At 48.1% G+C, this 18827-nt stretch overlaps 2 long non-coding RNA genes across 3 annotated transcripts in view; one reads left to right on the top strand and one right to left on the bottom strand.

Annotated features, from left to right (window-relative positions):
- The window catches only part of LOC115296989, a 16355-nt gene extending 913 nt beyond the window's left edge, over positions 1-15442 (top strand). Inside the window, exons 2-4 of the long non-coding RNA XR_003911189.1 lie at positions 147-413; positions 12176-12288; positions 15296-15442. This is a non-coding gene — a long non-coding RNA (uncharacterized LOC115296989). The remainder of the gene's footprint in view (positions 1-146; positions 414-12175; positions 12289-15295) is intronic.
- The window catches only part of LOC115296988, a 44505-nt gene extending 27462 nt beyond the window's left edge, over positions 1-17043 (bottom strand). Inside the window, exons 1-4 of one of the 2 annotated variants that reach the window (XR_003911185.1) lie at positions 16930-17043; positions 15751-15875; positions 15159-15510; positions 14918-14983 (exon numbers count right to left, since the gene is read on the bottom strand). This is a non-coding gene — a long non-coding RNA (uncharacterized LOC115296988). Of the gene's footprint in view, positions 1-14917; positions 14984-15158; positions 15876-16240; positions 16311-16929 lie in introns of those variants that run through there. The other variant, XR_003911188.1, reaches the window with a different exon arrangement.
- Positions 17044-18827: the final 1784 nt, after the last annotated feature.

Here is an 18827-nt window from a genome sequence, read left to right as displayed (position 1 = left end):
TATGTACTCTAACTCTACCTCACTTTTCTTAAACAGAACATAGCCAACTGTATATGCTCACTGCTCCTTGCTTTTCTTCACTTAATAGTATATTCTGGAAAGTGTGTCCTAGCAGTGCACAGACGGCAACCCCTCTCTTTTTCCAGCTACATAGTATTCCACCATGGGAATCCATAGATTCTCCAGGACTCTGTAGAAGGACACATGGGTTCCAGAATTTCCCTGATCTAAACAACACTGCCATGAATAACCATGTATGTGCATCCTTCCACACGTGTGCAGGTGCCTCTGGGGGATAAATTCCCAGAAGTGCCACCCCACCTTTTCTTCCTGGCAAATTCTTACTCACCTGCTGACACCCACGGCCCAGAAAACCAGACATAAGAAGAGGCATGCCCAGAGAGCAAAAGAAGGTATGTCTGCTTTCTCTGTTAGCTGGGATCATCTTAAGGGTACGGACCCCTCTTCGTTCCCCTCTACATCCCACGAATAAATAAATAAATAATGTTCCAACTTGGGTTTCTTAAGGAACTCTGGAAGACAACCCCTAAGACAGAAGTAAACTCTTTCTCTAGGTACCAATTATTGCTTACCACCATGAAATCTATATTAGTATACAATCTAAAGATTAGTAACCCACACAGGGAAGGCAGTCAGCGAATTCTAATGACCCACTCTTCTAGATACAATTCATCCCTCAGTCTCGTGTCTTCAAGCAGACAGTCTTAAGATACAAACCTTGACTATGTGTGCATAAACTACATTTTGAATGTTTGTCTATTGTTTCTTCTTGTGACATGAATGAAAGTTATCAAATGAACAAGTGAATAATAGGAAATAGTACAACTCTATAGTTGTCTCAGTATGGAGAGGCTAAGTGTGAACAAACATGTGGATCGAGTCGGTATAATAACAATAGCTAAAGGACCTCTGGGTGGCTCAGTCGGTTAAACGTCCAACTCTTGGTTTCGGCTCAGGTTACGATCACATCGTAGGATGGAGCCCTGCATCAGCCTACGTGCTGAGCCTACTCAGGATTTTCTCTCTCTCTCTCTCTTTTTCCCCTCCCCCACTTGCTCTGTCTCAAAACAAATAAATTTTTATTTATTTTTTTAATGTTTTTATTTATTTTTGAGAGAGAGAGAGAGAGAGACAGTGTGAGCAGGGGAAGGTCAGAGAGAGAGGGAGACACAGAATCCGAAGACAGGGTCGAGGCTCTGAGCTAGCTGTCAGCACAGAGCCCGATGTGGGGCTCGAACCCACAAACGTGAGATCACAACCTGAGCCGAAGTCAAACGCTTAACTGACTGAGCCACCCAGGTGCCCCAACAAATACATTTTTAAAACCTAGTAATAGCTAATATGTATCAAATATTTGCTATGGGTCAATCACTGTTCTATGTTTTTAAATGTATTCTCTCATTTAATCTTCTCTAAAAACAAACAAAAAAAACTGCAGAATTGTTATTATCATCCCCATTTTATAAGTTTGGAAACTGAGGCTCAGAGAGGTGAAGAAACTTGTCCAATGGCACATGGCTAGCAAGTAGTGGAGCCAGAATTTGAAGCAAAGCAGTCCAACTGGAAAGTCCATGTCCTTCATTTCAGTTGTGTTCTTTCGTGTGTGTGTGTGTGTGTGTGTGTGTGTGTACTTTCCATGGTAGATTAGTTATGAGTGGGTTCATAAGTTTCAGAAAACCCAAGATAACTGTGGTTTGTTACCAATACATAGTTTGTACTTCACTACATTCTTTACTCTGTTCTCACAAGAAGAAAGGTGAGCAGGTTGGAGTTGTAATGACGGCCACAATCCTCAGGATCCCAGGCTCCTTATCAACATAGAGCTTCTGCCTTATGGCCCAAAACGACTAGTGTGCTCCAGCCACCACATCCACATTCTAGCCTGCAGCAACAAAGAAGGGGAAATAAGAGTATACCCCCTCTCTTGACTACTACTTCCCAGAAGTTGAACTTGCTATTTCCACTTTTAGTTCGCTGGCCACACCTTTAGCCTCTGGCCACACCTAGTGCCCAGGAAGGCAGGGGAAAGCAGACCTTGTTCCATGCAAAAGGCATGTTACAAAGATTGGGTTTTAGTACTAAGGAAAAAGTGCAAAGTGGATATTAAGGAATAACTAGAAGATTCTTCCACACATAGTAGTAGAGAAGCAAAACAGCACGGAATCCCAGTGTGAAAAGGGGTTTTTAAATTATCTAGTAAAAGTGCTTCTCTGATGCTTAAGCACTCCTGCCCATGGCTGTTACCCCGCCTCACACCCCCAGAAAGAGGCCTTGACACAACCCATCTGATGTTTGGACAGTGTTTCCATCAGTTGAACTTACATCCAATTGGCTCTATTTCAACCCTTTAAGCCCATTCAGAAAAACTCTCAAAACTAAGCCCTCTTGCCCTTATATTTCAGACACTTGAAGAGAACTATCAGGTCCTCACCTCCCAGACTCCTCTTCCCCAGGCACCCGCTGTTCTCGCAATATACCTCTTCTGTGCTCACAGCACTCTTTAGGTGTCTAATCTAGGTCTGTACGTGAAGTGTGGCCTTGCCCAGTCAGAGAAGGATTACAACTCTCAGATAATTGGCATCTGTGAACACACTTCTAGAATGGCTTCTCAGATTGCTTTAGGATGTTTGAAGATGGCTTTACACATTTAACTCAGGTTGTGTTTGTCACTTACTAAGGCTACATATCCCCAATTCAATTTTTGCAGTTGATTTTTTGGCTTTGACATAGAACCTTATATGGCTCCCTATTTACCTTCTCCTATGGATAGGGCCTCTTGGCTTGAACCTACAAAGATAGGGTTTTTTTTTTTAAATCTTTTTTAATGTTTATTTTAGAGAGAGACAGAAACATAAGCAAGGGAGGGGCAGAGAGGGAGACACAGAATCTGAGGCAGGCTCCAGGCTCTGAGCTGTCAGCACAGAGCCCAATGCAGGGCTCAAACTCACAAGCCACGACGAGATCATGACCTGACCCGAATTTGGATGCTTAACCAAATGACCACCCAGGTGCACCATATAAAGATAGTTTTAAATTCTGAATCTATCCAATCAACAAATCATCTATTCTTCCCACCTCCATCTATACTTTTGTTAATAACTCTCTGTAGCTTCATCTCTGTTACTGGGCAGGACATTGCACAGGGCAGGGTCAAAGTCAATGCTATATGATACACCACTGAAGTCTTCCCTCCAGTGACATGGATCCATTAGGCAGTCCTTTCTGTGGCAACAAGGAAAACTGGTTTGGATGTGTGTTGCTGCCACAGTGACGTCCAAGCAGACAGCTAACTTGGGTTGCTGGTAGCATCTGCGACCACAGCTTCCCTTCAACACTGAGAAGACTTCACAAGCCCTTAAGAGTCAGGACTCAGCTGCGGGGAGATAGGATTCATTCATGTATCATTCATTCATTGCCCATTGGTAAAACATCTGTTGTGGTCTTCTATGAGACAGAATACTTCTGTCTGAGAATAAAGTCCACCAGCATGATGCCTGCCCTCAGGTCTGCCTAATAGGAAGTAAGAATACAGCCAGGACGCCTCCAGTATAACTCAAGTCAGCCCGTGCCACTCCTCTGCTCAGTGAGAGCTACATGGGCTCTCATGCTTCTCAGAATAAAGGCCAAGGTCTGCACAGCCCCACAAGGTCTGCCCTCCCCACCCTTGTGTCTTCCAACCCTCCTTCCCTTTGTCTCCCCTCCAGCCACACCAGTCTGGTTTTCAGACACAGCAGAAGATGGACGTGCTCTTGCCTTCCATCTTTGTGTTTAAGTTTCTTTTGTCTCGAATGCTCTTCCCCAAATACCTATGTGGTTCCTTCCCTCCCTTCCTTCAAGCCTTTACCCCAAATCACCTTCACAATGAGGCCATCTCTTGTCACCCCATCTAGAATGTCAACACTCCCAGGGTATTTCATTTCCTCCTCCCTGATTCATCTTTTTCCACCTTAGGGTATTCTCCTCTTTAATATTCTCTATCCTACTGCTTAATCTTGATTCATTTCTATTCCTCCACCAGCCTATACATCTCTGAGAACATCAGGGAGATTGGGATTTTTTTTAAACCAGACCCCCTTTCTAAACCAGACTCCTATAGAAGGCATGCATGCGTGAATGAATATGCAAGTCACTATAACAAGATTTATCTTATAAAGGAAGAGTTCTGGAGTGCTACGAAAGCACATAGAAAAGGCTCCTAACCCAGCGTGGAGAAGTCAAGAGGCTTTCCTGAGAAAGGCAGAATGAGAGCGGGTCAGGAGAGGAACAGAGAAAAAGGTCAGTCCAGGAAGAGGAAACAACTCAACCTTGGGAAAGAGGCCCAGGTGCCTTGGGAACGTAGTGCACTTGGAAGCCACATGCGGTTGAACGTGGAGCCAGGTGGAAGAATCCAGCAAACCATGAGAAGGTATTCAGAATCTGTCCAGAAAGCTCGAGGAGCCAGTGAAGCAAATGGCAAAGTACCGTCAGCACATTGTTATTTTAGGAACACCCGAGTGCAAAACGGATTGGAGGGGAGCCAGACAGGGGATAGGGCAGCATTTGGAAAGATGGTTCAATAATCCCATTATAAAGGAGGATAAGGATGAATTAGGGCAGGAGTTGGCAAACGTTTTATGTATAAGGGCCAGATAGTAAATATGGGGCACATGTTCAGCTCTGCCATGGCAGCAAAAAAGCAAGCAGGGGAGGTATGCAAATGAAGGAGGTGGTGATTTTCCCATAAAACTTTATTTACAAGCAGGGGTGGGCAGACCTGGGCTGCGGGCTGCAGCTTACAGTCTCATGAACTGGGGGTAATGGAAAGAAGTGGATGTTCAACAAGAATGTTGAGGAGGGAGAGCCAGTAGAAATGGGGTTTAATTGGCTGTGGGTAGGGAATGGGGGGAGAAGCTGGAGAGGCTGGGTGGGGAGGGGGTGTGGGGGAGAGGGGGGGTTGACATACCAGAAGCTGTCCCGCTCCAGCGCACACACTCCTGTAAGTGCAGGCTGACTGGGGGTCCACCTAGGAGAATCTCTGTATCCCCTATTTCCAATCTGAAAGACTCCAAGAACTCAGCAAAGAGCAGCACAGTGGCCCAGGAAAGAACCACTAAAGTCAGAATGATGGAGAGGAAGGGTCTCCCCACCCCCCATCCTCCTCCCTCGGTGGCTCTGGAGCCTGCCTTAAATGTAGGGACCCCTCCCACTGGGACCTTACAGCAACAGCAATGACTCTGACCTCTCCCTCCTCAGAAAGGGCTCCCTTCCCCCCATCACCCACAGGCAGGCAGCTTTTTCCCCCTCCAGTGCCAGGTCCCATCAGTAACACCCTGCATTCTCCCTTCCACCTGACTCCTCTCCCAGGCAGATAAGGCAGGGAGAAGGCAGCTCAGGGAGCCCCACTGAGCCTCAGAAAGTGTCTGGGTGCATGTGTGTGGGAGGGGACAGTTGCCAGGGAACCGGGTGTCCCTGGAGGAGAGAGCAGGGTCAATGGGAGAAACAGGGTGTGGATCCTGGGTCTTCACAGAGATAAGGAGATGCTAAATTCACTAACACACACGTAGAAGACAGCTGAGGTAAAATAACAGTAATAACTAGTAATAGTAATACAATAAAACCAGATACCAGGTGGCCAAGCAATGGGCTCCGTGTCCGACTTAGGGACCAGTGGTGGGCCATCTTAGCCCATGAGGCAGGCAGGCATGTCCTTGAGCGGTGGATGGGGGCAGGGAAAAGGGTTGCTCCTCATGAGCACATCTCCAGAAGTGGCTCCTTTTCAACAGTTTTAAAGGTCATATGCTGACATGACAGTTGCTAAAGCCTATGATGAAAACACGCGCAGGAAGCATTGTGCAAGCTAGCTCTGGAGACCCAGAGGCTCCATAGACAGAAGACAGCCTTTCATGGGGGCCTTCTCCCCACCATGCCAGGCATGGCCGCCACCCCAACTTCCCCAAGGCCTCCCCAGCCCCACCGCCCTGAGGTCAGAGCCTGGCCAGAAGGCAGACAGCTCTGGGTGCATTTCAGGGGGCACTAAACAGGCAGCGGAGGTGGGGACCTGGGCCCAGCGCCAACCCCCACCAGCTGGGGGACATCTCCGAGCAGGTACCACGACAGCGCTGCAGCAGGCCCGTGACCCATGTCCCACAATCAGCCTTGGGGACTGCACGAGTGAGGCCAGCCTCAGATGACCTTTCCTGACTGGCAGAGCTCGGAGAAAGCACGGAGAGCCTCCCGCACTAACAGTATGTCTGCCTGTGGTTAGAATGTAAATGTGCACCAACGATTTTACAAAATAGGGACAGAGGGAGTAAAACCAGACTCTGCTGGTCTCGGATCCGTGTTGTGCTGTTCAAAAAGGAACTTGGATTGGCACTGAAGAGGCCATCTGTCTGAGCCCCGCCCTCAGGGCAGCAGATTGGACACTACTGCCAGGCCCACCCACCCCTCCAGGCCTGACAGCCAGAGGCCTCCTGTACCGCCTCTGCTCACGCCCCTACCCTCTTCCTCCTCCCCTCCCCCTCCTCCTCTTTCACCCCTCACTCCTCCCCTCCTCCTCCGAGGCTAGGCTCTCCTGCTCTTCCTCCTCCCTCTCCTCCTCCTCTTCCTCCCCTTCCTCTCCCATCCTCCTCCCCCTCCTCCTCCCCCTCCCCCCCTCCTCCTCCACACTCAGGCTGCACAGCACAGGCCCAGGGCTCCTTTACCTGCATGCAAGCTCCAGGCCTGACAGCCAGAGGCCTCCTGTATCCTATAAAACAGGCTGGATCTGCAGGGCTCCTGAAAGGCTGGGAGCAGATCCAGGCAGCCAGGACTTCTTCCCAACATCTGAGGGAAGGTTGGAACCCACACGTTACTGCTACACGCACACAGACACACACACAGATACACACTGATGCATATAGACACACAGACACACATGCATACATGCACACATATGCACATACATACATACACATGGACACACATACATGCATGCACATGCACACAGACACACACAATACAGACATGCACATGCACACATATACACACAAACACACGCATATACATATATACATATACATACATACATACTTGCAGAGATACAGACACACATACATGCATGCACAGACACACACAATATGTACACACATATACACAGACACGTCCATACACACAGACACACATTCATACACATACTCATGCATGCACAGGTACGTATACACATGCATGCATAGACATATATACACATATACATTATTTATTTTTGAGACAGAGAGAGACGACACGAGCAGAGAGAGTGGGAGACACAGAATCTGAAATAGGCTTCAGGCTCTGAGCTGTCAGCACAGAGCACGAAGGGGGGCTCAGACCCATGAACCATGAGATCATGACCTGAGCCAAAGTCAGATGCTTAACCAACTGAGCCACCCAGGTGCCCCTCTAGTTCTGATCTTGTGCCCATTTCTGACTGGTTAGATGGATTAAGGCCCTACATGCACTTCCACCGAGAAGCCTCTGCAGACCCCTGTGTCAACAAAGCTCCAGGGGCCTCTGGCACATTTTAGAACATGGCGTCTTAGAGGCGGCGGTGCCCTAACCCGGGGCTCCCTTTTCCATGCTCAAACTCTGCCCTCTTCCCATGGGTGCACAGCATGCCATGTATGCACAGACACACTCACAGCAACTCACAAGGGCTCGGTAACAAGAAGAGAATACCACCTGGATGACGAACCCAGACCATGGCCACCACCTTCCCCTCCTCCACCCCAAAGCATGTGTTTCCCATTCCTACGGGGGAAGCTTTTGGAATGGGCAGTGTTCCTGGTGCCGAGCATAGCTGTGGGCCTCTAAGAAGCTGCAGCAGCACCAGGTGGATGTCAGGACCTGCCCTGATGCCACCCGAGGGCTGGGACCAGATCAGGGTCACCAGACCCAGCTAGAATCCCAGGCTGATCTCAGAGTCGACCAGTGTCCTCCACACTAGGCTGGCCGGGTGAGGCTGAGACCCTGCATGTGCAGGGCTCCTCCCGCAGGTGCCCTCTCACTGAGTGAGCCAGATGGGGTCGGAGAGAAAAGCAGGCCGAACAGCAAGAACCAGGCCCCTGTCTGAAGGTGGCAGGGTCAAGAGCCAGACCTGGGCTTGTGCCAGAGCGGACATTTTACAGCCACCTCCTTATAGTCAGGTGCAGTTTGAACCAGACGTACCAGGATACCTCCCAAGCTGAAAGGCTCAAACTCAACCTCGCTCTGGGTTCTAAGCAAACCTCAGCCACAAAGCAAGACTGCTTTTCTTTGAATTAGCTTTGCGACCACGTGCACATCCTGTCTGTGCCTCCCTTTCCAGAACAGTAAGGCAGGATGACGAAAGCCCTCACCTGAATGTTTTGCCATAAGCACATGGAACAGTGCTGCCCCACGGAAGGGAGGGATCGGGGTATGAAGACTCTCTCTTTTTTAAATTTAGACTCAAGTTAGTTAACATATAGTATAGTATTGGTTTCAGGTGTAGAATTCAGTGATTCATCCCTTACATACAACACCCAGTGCTCGTCCCAACAAGTGCCCTCTTTAACGCCCATCACCCATCCAGCCTGTCCCCCCACCCATCCCCTCCATCATTCAGGATATGAGGACTCTCTTGGCCATAAAAGACCAAAGACCTCACAGACCCAGATCCAGCATCTCCCTTCCTGTCCTTTGAAGGGGACACACACACCTTCACATAAAAAGTGAGAGAAGGAAACTCAAAACTGTTTCCTTTTTCCATTTAGAACCACTGAAGCCCAATTAGAACCTCAAATCTAAACTTTAGCTTAATCATAGTTTCTCTAAGCCAGTGCTCCTGTTAAGGCCGGTGAATGGAAAGAGAGATCATCCACCATCCGCATTCCAGTCTGTGGCTCCACAATGACCTCCCTACACTTTTTTTTTTAATTTTTAATATCTATTTATTTTTGAGAGAGGGAGAGAGAGACAAAGTGTGAGCAGAGGAGGGGCAGAGAGAGGGAGACACAGAATCCCAAGCAGGCTCCAGACTGAGCTGTCAGCACGGAGCCCGACAAACCATGAGATCATGACCTGAGCCAAAGTCTGACGCTTAACTGACTGAGCCACCCCCGACACTTTCTGATGCACCCACACACTCATACCTGTTCTTACACACGCATGCACATTCACACTTCTGCATGCATACCCACACCCACAGGCACACACTTTCTCATACATATTCACAATTCCACACCTGCTCATATGCTTATGCATGTTCACACTCACCTAAGTTCACGCACATTCGTGCTCACACATGTACACACTCACACAGGCACTCACTGGCATGTATTCACACCCTCACACTCACACACCCGGACTGAAGGGCAATGCTGCTGAACTGATGAAACACAGTAGTAACACCTACCTCGTGATTAATAAGTCAATTATTAATCTCCGGCAAAGCTAAAGCACAGGTGTGGCTGAAAGCTCAAATGCCACCAATGAGCAAGCCATGGCCTGCCTGGGGCCCCCTCTGGCCTCACGGCCAAGGCAGCCACGACCTAAAAGTTTCCAATCTGTCATGCACCCCTGGATGTAGACTGACTGAGCCTGTCATGCACCCCTGGATGTAGACTGACTGAGCCGTCAACTGCATGGCCATATGGTGTGAGAACCAGCAGCCCATGAGGATGCTCTTGTCCTCAGAGCATTCACGTAAAACTTAAGCAGAGGGAAGAGCTTAACAAGAAAGGACATCCCTCCTCCAAGTGGAGGAACCTTGAGCACATCGTGCTAAGTGAATTTAACCAGTCACAGCAGGACAGGTTCTGGATGATTCCTTTTGTACTAGATCCCTAGAGTCATCAAATTCATAGAGACCAGAAGTCTCTATGGGTGGTTGCCAGGGGTGGGGGAGGGAGAAACAGTGTTTAATGGGTGCAGTTTCAGTTTTGCAGGATAAAAAAGTTCTGGAGATGGTTGCACAGTCGTGTGAATGTACTTAGTGCCACTGACCTGCACACTGAAAACCAGTTAAAATGATAAATTTTACTTAGTATATTTTACAACAATTAAAAAAAATAAATTAGAACAAATAATCCCACCAAATAAGAGGTAAAGAGCATGGCATGGACCATGAGCCCTTCTGAGGTTTCAAAAATGGGGGAAGTCTTCACGGAAGAGGAAGAGCTTGCCTGGCTGTCCACCCCCTTTTAGTAAGCTGCAAAGTGCTGGCAAAATGGACAGTTCAGACCAGCGAAGTCGAAAGGCTGTGTTAAATCCCAATGATATCTTCAGGAATCAAGAGCCAGGTCTCACCTGCCAAGGAAGCTCAGTCACCCAGGGTATGGTGGGTGTGCCCCTTGATGATTTGTAAAGCTTTTCTTTATTTTGAGAGAGAGCCAATGGGGAAGGGGCAGAAAGGGGCAGAAAGTGGGGGCGGGGGGACAGAGGATTCAAAGTGGGCTCCATGTTGACAGCAGAGAGCCCGATGCAGGGCTTGAACTCACAAACCACAAGATCGTGATCTGAGCCAAAGTTGGATGCCTAACTGAGCCACCCAGGTGCCCCATGACCCTGCAGTTTATATCCCAAGACCCAGTTCTTTTGAGATTCAAGCAGCACCATTGGTAAGTTCAGCAGGCAGGGTATGTTGTCACCTGGGACACAGCAGGAAGAGGCTGGACTTGGGAATGAAGCAGACCTGGGCTCCAGTACCAGCTCATGCACTCGCTTGAGAAACTTACTTTCTGTCTCTGTGCCTCAGTTTCCCCACCAGTAAAATTTCTATCTCAAGAGATTATTGTGAGAAGCAAACATCAGATAAAGAAAAAGCTCCCAATCCAGGATCTGGCACTCCCTAAATACTATAAGCCTGTAATCTCTTATCTGCAAGTCTGAAATCCAACAGTCTCTGAAAACTGAAAACTTTTTACACCCATTTGGTGGCAAAACCTATGACTGATGCATAGCTATTTAGAATCTTTATCCCACTTTGTGTAATTTATGTCTTGCTATAGAAATATTAATGAGTTTGATGACAGGCTAGGAGTGTGTTATCTTTCCAAAGTCCAAACTTTCTGTATTAGGTTGGAGGGATGAGGACTCTAATTATGGTTTCAGTGTCCTATACAGATTTAAATCTCTTGTCACCTATAGATACAGTTGTGGAATATTCTATTACATGAAAAATGCCATGCTTAGCTTTAAAAAAATATAACATAGGGGCACCTGGGTGGCTCAGTTGGTTACAGATCTGACTCTTGCATGTCGGGCTCTGGGCTGACAGCTCAGAGCCTAGAGCCTGCTTCAGATTCTGTATGTGTGTGTGTGTGTGCGCGTGTGTCTCTCTCTGTCCCTCCCCTGCTTGTGCTCTGTATTTCTGTCTCTCAAAAATGAATAAATGTTTAAAAAAAATTTTTTTTAAGTTTATATACATAAGCTATCCAGAGACCATCTCCAGAACATTCTTTTGGGTGGAAACGGTGGTTGTCTCTAGAAACAGAGACACAGAGGTTGGAAAGAGGAAACAACTTGGTGTTGAAATTTTTATTTCACACACAGAACACATTTTTAAACATTAAATTATAAAGGTAAAGATGCTTCATAACCCATTAGGATGGCTGTTGTCAAGAAAAAAAAACAGAAAACAACAAGTGTTAGCAAAGATGTGGAGAAAAGGGAGCCATCAGGCTCTGTTGATGGGATATAAAATCACGCAGCTATGGGAAACCAAATATCAGGTCCTCAAAGAATTAAAACCAGCAATACCATGCGATCCAGCGATTTCACTTCTGGGCATACACCCAAAAGAATGGAAGGTAGGGTCTCAAACAAGTATTTGTATGCCATGTTCATGGCAGCACTATTCACAGTAGCTGGTAGGTAGAAGCCACCCAAGTGACCGTCGGTGGGTGAATGGATAAACAAAATGTGGCCTCAACATGCGGTGGCATATTCTTTAGCCTCAAAAAGGAAAGAACTTGTGACACAGGCCACAACATGGGGGAACCTTGAGTTCAGTGAACTAAGCCAGACACAAAGGACAAATACTGGATGAGTCCACTTAAATGACGTCCCTGGGGTGGTGAGATCTGTAGCAACAGAAAGTAGAGTGGGGGGTGCCCGGGACTGGGGGTGGGGAGCGGAGAAAGAGGAGGAGTTAGTGTTTAGTGAGGGCCTCTGAGTTCCCTTTTGCTGTTTCTTGCAGGGCTTCAGTTTGGGAAGATGAAGAAGTTCTGGGGATGGAGGGCGGAGACAGCTCAACGACAGTGTGACTGGACTCAACGCCACTGAACTTTACTCTCAAAACCCGTGAAGATGGTAAATTTTATGTTATGTGTATTTTACTCCAATTTAAAAAAAAAAGTTAAAAGAGAAGCTTCTCCTGTCAAATCCCTTTGGAACTGCCTGTGCGTGCAGCTTGAGCTGAACCTTTCCAGGAGCTGTGCAGGCAGCAGGCAGGGACCTCTGAATAATGCATGAGTCAAAGGGTGGTTGTCAGGGAGGGCCCCCTCTAGGGCTCTGCTGGCCCTGCTGCCCGCGGAGTGCCCTGGGGAAGGTCTGGTTGGGGGATGGCTAGAGCAGGTTCTGGGCGGGAGTCTGATGTGGACCAGGCTGTTGGCATCCCAATGTCAATGCAAGCTGCCTGCAGCTGGGGCCTGCTTGGTGACAAGGGTCAGGCTCTTAAACATGCCCCAAGGAGTCATTACAAGATGCTCTGGACATGGAGGGGATGGGGAGCGCACAAAATGGGTGAGGCGCACTGGGAGATACAGGCATCCAGTTATGGAATGAATAAGTCATAGGTATAAAGGGCACAGTGTCGGGAATACAGTCAACGGCACAGTTACTGTGTTGCATGGTGACAGATGGTTGCTACCCTTGTGGTGAGCACAGTGTAGCGGATAAACTTACCAAATCTCTGTGTTGTACCAGAAACTAATGGAACACTGTGTGTCAGCTAAACTCAAAGAAAAAGGTGCTTTAGACAGAGTCCTGAGTGCCCCCCAGCAGCATCCAGCCCTCCCAGAGAAGGGCTGAGGGGCCTCTGTTTCTCTTTCAAAGAGAGATCCCCAGAGTGCCTGGCTGGCTCAGTTGATTAAGCATCCACCTCTTGATTTTGGCTCAGGTCATGATCTCACAGTTCATGAGATTGAGCCCCACATCAGGCTTCACACCATCAGCTCGGAGCCTGCTTGGGATTCTTGTCTTTCCTCTCTCTGCCCCTCCCCACGTCACAAAATAAATAAATAAAACTTTTTATAAAAGAATGAATGAAAGATTCCCCAGCCCATGGCTCCTCCTCAAAATCTAAAGAGGCAAATAGAAAGAGAAATAAGAAGATCTGTCTTTAATACCTTGACACCCAGTTTCTCATAAAGGAAGGGCCTGTCTGGCTGATTAGAATATCTGGTCCATTTCTGTGCGTCAGCTAGCAATTTCAGCTTTATTCCTGGGTTTCCCCTAATCAGTAAGATGCGGCCCACTGGCTCGGATCCCCTGCACGAGGAGGCTCACTCCCCCTGTCTGTACACAACACTAGAGTAGGGAGGCAGGGCTGGGCTCCAGCTTCACCTCTGACCCAGGTTCTACGACAGGCCCACAGCTCCCCTGGGCCCTAGAGTCCTCATAAAGTGGGCCAGGCACCTCTAGAAGTTCCATCCATTTATCAGTTAGGGAATCATGCCTAGCTGGGAAACAGAGGAAATGCAAGGTGGGGAGGACTGGTTACAGAGATGTTGGCAGAGCTAAAAAGCCAATCCCAGGCAGAAGTAATGAGAGCCCAGCACCCTAGCTTTGGAAAGGGACTGTTGCTAGTACCTGAACTCTGGGCCGTCTGGTGGAGCTGGGACCCGGGCAGCTCAGAGTGAGAGCACGGGAAACATCTCAGCTTTTCCCTTCCTCCAGCTCTGATTTATCCTTGTTCACTGAACCCCCTCGGGCTGAATGCAGCTGGAAACCAGGCAGTAAGGGAGCCTGGGAGATGTAGTTTGAAAGACAGACTGTTGCAACCCAAAGTAGGGCAAGGGAATCCAGGCAAAAGACCAACCAGCCCAGCCATGGATGTTGCAACCATCCCGGACTCAGAGGGGATTTTGTCACTTTTTTTGTCCTGTCCTGCCATTTCTGCTTTAGGGGCCTCGTATGCAAAGGAATTGAGTTAAAGGTGGACAGAATGGAAACATTTTAATTAGGCTGTAAAGCTCACACTTTCCAGGCTACCCCATCCCCTCTGAACCCCCAAAGTGGCTCTGCGTCCTCTGGCTACCCCCTTGCCAACCTGAGCACCCCGTGACTAGCAGCTCTGCCCCATGCTTCCTCTCGGCAAGGAGCAGACCATGCTGGGTAGGTGTAAGCTGTGGGCCAGACACAAACAGAGCTGGATTCGACCCAGCCAAGGGGGAGGAGGAGGCAGCCTAACAGGTTTCTATTCCACCTGGGGAAGGAGGAGCTTTATCTCATCCACCAGCACTGGTCTTCCAGGTACAGAGAGCAGAGGTCACTGTGGTCCAATGAGCTGAGCACAGGTTAGGAACTCAATTGCTCTTTGTTTAGATGTAGCTGAGGCACCCAAACCTTGTGTGACCTTGTGCCAAACACAATTCTTCGGCTACAACCTGCCCTATGAGACCAGGAAGCCGTGAGTAGGAACGCCAGGGGAAGGAGGCTGAAAGGTAACCATTGTGCACATAAATATACAAGGATGGCCATGCCCGGCATTCACACCATGCCCTTCCTGAGTCATGACCTTCTGTCCAACCTTGCTAGTCGTTCAGGCCATCCTCTTGTGAAGGAAGGGGGGAGGACTTTTATCTACACTTTATGAGAGAGAAACCCAGGCTCTGAACATATACAGTGACCAGCACAGTGGGTGAAGCTGGCATCAGATTCAAAGCCTCAGGAGTGTCAGCCTCGACCTGCTTCGACTGAGTCATCGAGGACCACTTACTTCCTACGCCCAAGGGCCCCGCTGCCATTCAGGAACATCTGTAGGTGAAGCTTTTTGTCTTTAGGCCTAGAAAGGAGAGGAGGAACAAATGAAAGGAAAATGAGGGAGGTAAGGAAAAAGGAACAGAGAGAACGCAGAGATAAGGAAAGGAGCTATGCTATGATAGAAAAGGTAGATAAGAACATGTGATTTAGGGAATCCCTCTGCCCTGACTCTTTACTGCAGCCTGTGAGGGTCTTACCAGCCCTGAAGGCTTCGATGGCTTCCAGCATCACTCAGCGGGGCTGGAAATTCACCAGGGTTGCTTGAATAAAGCCAGTCCCCCTTGCACTAAACTGGGGTGGCTTCCATGATCAGCTGGCCTTTTCCTCCCCGCAGGGCCCAGCTGACGACACTTGAAGTCCTGGTCGTTTTTCTGTAAGGTGCTATTGTGTAAGGTGGGAGAACAGATACTCATGTGGGTGTTGCTGAAGCTCAAACATGTTTATCTGCACCTGGACGATGGAATGCCTTCACACAGATGGAGAGCGGCACCCGCCACCTTTCTTGAGGATTGCCAGGGTCCTCTTCATCGTGCCCACATATCTGGGCTCCTGTCAAAGACAAGCTCTTACAGAAGCTGGGCAGGTGTAATTGACAAGGCACGTCAAGCGCTGGAGAAGATGTAACTGAAAGTCTAGCTCGCTCATGGGCCTTATACTCCCCTCCCTCTGACAGTCACACTCCCAGGGACATAAAAGCAAGGAATGCTGGCCAAGCCTTTGGCTAAAATGAGAGAGATCTCTTCTACTTCAGACATCCTGACGCATGCCACCAGATCCAGACATACACACCAATTCCACTTTTGCTCATCTTCAATCCATGGGCTTTTCCAGAAATAGAGCCTTGTAACAGAAGAGCTTCCTGGACAGCAGGCAGGGGCTGATCGAGGCATCCAGGCTAGACTTCTGGTGGCACCCTGCAAACCAGCAAAACTCACTACTCAGTATGCCCACCTCACTCTCTGCCTTCACGAAAACCTACTTAAGCTGCTCAGTGTTGCAGCTGCAGTGCTTTTTGCCGGGTATGTAGGGAAAATCACATGTATTCTTTGGTTCCTGCCGTCTGCCTCAGCCCCCAGAGTGGGTAAAGAAACAAGCTGTCCTTGGAGCAAATGCCTCCCCTCAGCATCTCCCTGCTGCTGAGCCACAACAGCTCAACAATGAGGCCGACAGCCCTCCATCAGGCCGTGTGCAGAGCGGGCATTCTTGGCCTCTGAGTCTTGCCATCAAGTTATTGATGGAAACAGGTGCCCATAATTCAGCATAACCCACCGAGCCTTACTTCACTTTCTCTGGAAACCTCTTGATTTAGGAGTGAAAACTCCTGGCTCCTCTCGTGCTGGCCTGTAAACATCTCCGTCTGGATTTGCCGAGGTGGGTTGCTAAATTTAATTACTAGTTTCCATCCCATGTGATGGTGTGTGACAGGCCAGCTCACCCTGTGAGTTAGCCAAGGGGTTTTAAATAAATGCTTTCTGACGGAAAGGATGATAAAGATCCCTGTTTATTCACCAGCGAGCCTGGAGCGTGAGCTGCTCTGGGTTTTACTACTGAGCTGCGGCCCCGCTAATCTCCTGAGCTCCATCACCACTTCCCGCTGGCCACTGAGAGAGGCGCAAGGGGCTGTGGAAAGAGCTCCAGCCAGGTCAGGAGGCCTTCGCCAGCCTGGGCTGTTCCAGGTCTCTGTGACCTTGGAACACAAATAGCTCTGGGGGCCAGCCTCATCTTCTCCATCTGGAAAGAGGAACTGTTAACAAAAAGTCAGGAGTGGCAGCGAATGTTTGGAGCTTTCAGGAGGCAAGCTACAGACACACAAATACGGCACTGTTCCTGAACGTGTCCACAGAACTCCAGACAACAAGCTCTTCAAAGAGAGCGGCATTAGTCTTGCCCGTGGCCTTGAAAATGAAATAAAACGCTGACAAGATTTGCATTATTTCCTTAGGAAGCCCTCCCGTCATTAATACGTACTCAATCTGCCTTTTGCAGTGACTCCATGTGATCCGAGACACAGCACGAGGGGCTCACCAGGGAACTTGGGGCCCCACTCCATCCTTGCTGAGTGAGAATGTGCTGCGGAACCCGCTCCCCAGGCCAGGCAGATGTACTTTAGATTTTGAAAAGCACTGGTCTAGAGCAGTGGTTGTCAAACTTTAGCACACATTCGAATTCCCTGGAAAGCTTGTCAAAACATTGCTGGGCCCCACCTGCAGAGTTTCACATTCAGTAGATCTGGGATGAGCTTGGATCATTTGCATGCCTGCCGGGTTCCCTCATGATGATAAAGCTGCTTGCCTGGGAACCACACTTTGAGAACCAGTGGTAGGTATTCCTCGGACACCTTACTTGCCAGGTCACTGAAGGTCCGTAATGCCTTTAGATCTCTTTGTCTCCCGGAATTGCTGCATTCTGCTTTACCATGTACTCATTTCTAGCTCTTTCTTTAATCATCTTTGATCTCCTGAATTCAGTCCCTGTTTCTCTCTCTCTCCCTTTCACTAGGAAGCTCAGCACTTCCTACTGACATGGAAAGCCAGAGAGTGTGTACTATACCAAAATGGGAAGAGTTCCTGAAATTCTCCCTTCTTCCTCCTCCATGGCTGTTCTAAACTTCCACCTTTTTTTGAGAGAGAGAGAGACAGAGGACGAGGGGCTGAGGGGCACAGAGAGAGAAAGAGAGAGAGGGAGAAAATCCCAAGCAGGGTCCACACTCAGTGCCGAGCTCAACACGGGACTCCAACTCACAAACCAAGAGATTGTGACCTGAGCCGAGACCAAGAGTCAGATGCTTAACGGACTAAGCCAGGCACCCCTTCACTTGTTTTTTTCAACTGCAGTTATGCTGCTGGTTAAGGAGCTGATTATGACATGACTAGCACAGGATAACCAAGTTTATTTACTACAGTACTATTTGTATTATTAGATTTTAATCACACAAGTAAAACAGGGACACATTTAATTAAAACAATCAATACTGGGGCGCCTGGGTGGCTCAGTCTGTTGGGCGTCCAGCTTCGGCTCAGGTCATGATCTCACAGTTCGTGGGTTCTAGCCCAGCATCGGGCTCTATGCTGACAGCTCAGAGCCTGGAGCCTGCTTCGGATTCTGTGTCTCCCTCTCTCTCTGACCCTCCCCTGCTCACACTGTCTCTCTCTGTCTTTAAAAAAAAAAAAAACATTAAAAAAAAATTTTTTAACATAAAAAAATAATAAAATAAAAAATAAAAACAATAAATATACTCTACTTCATACATTTTAAAACTGTATGCCTATATTCCATAATATAGATATACATATTTAACCATTCTACTGATGGCCATTTATGTTATTCCCAATATTTTGCCTTTACCGACAATATTAAGGTAGCATTGTCATGAGAGCAGCTGAGAAGTGGCCTCCCAAAAGGTGGTATCAATTTCCATGACCCCCAGCCACCTAGAAAGTGTTGATTTCTGGGTGCGAGACAGGTGTCCTGATTCAGAATCACTTACCTTCTATAAGCCTCAGTTTCCTCATTTGTGAAAAAAATCACAATACCTACTCATGGTTAAAGATCAACAATCAGGGGCACCTGGATGGTTCAGTCGGGTTAAGCTTCTGACTTTAGCTCAGATCACCATCTCACAGTTGTGGGTTTGAGTCCAGCATCAGGCTCCATGCTGACAGCTCACAGCCTGCTTTGGATTCTGTGTCTCCCTCTCTGTCTGCCCCTCCCTTGGTCATGCTCTCTCAAAAAAATAAATAAACATTAATAATAATAATAATAATAATAATATAAAAGATCAACAATCATGTATATTAAAAATACCTTACGATATCTAAAGGCCTAAAGGATTATAAAGTAATAATCATAATAACCATAAATGGTAC

The sequence above is a fragment of the Suricata suricatta genome, chromosome 7 (assembly GCF_006229205.1).
Source record: "Suricata suricatta isolate VVHF042 chromosome 7, meerkat_22Aug2017_6uvM2_HiC, whole genome shotgun sequence".
In the NCBI taxonomy this organism is placed as follows: domain Eukaryota; kingdom Metazoa; phylum Chordata; class Mammalia; order Carnivora; family Herpestidae; genus Suricata; species Suricata suricatta.
The sequence above is the reverse complement of the archived record's forward strand: the minus strand, read 5'-3'. Positions and strand labels throughout refer to the sequence as shown.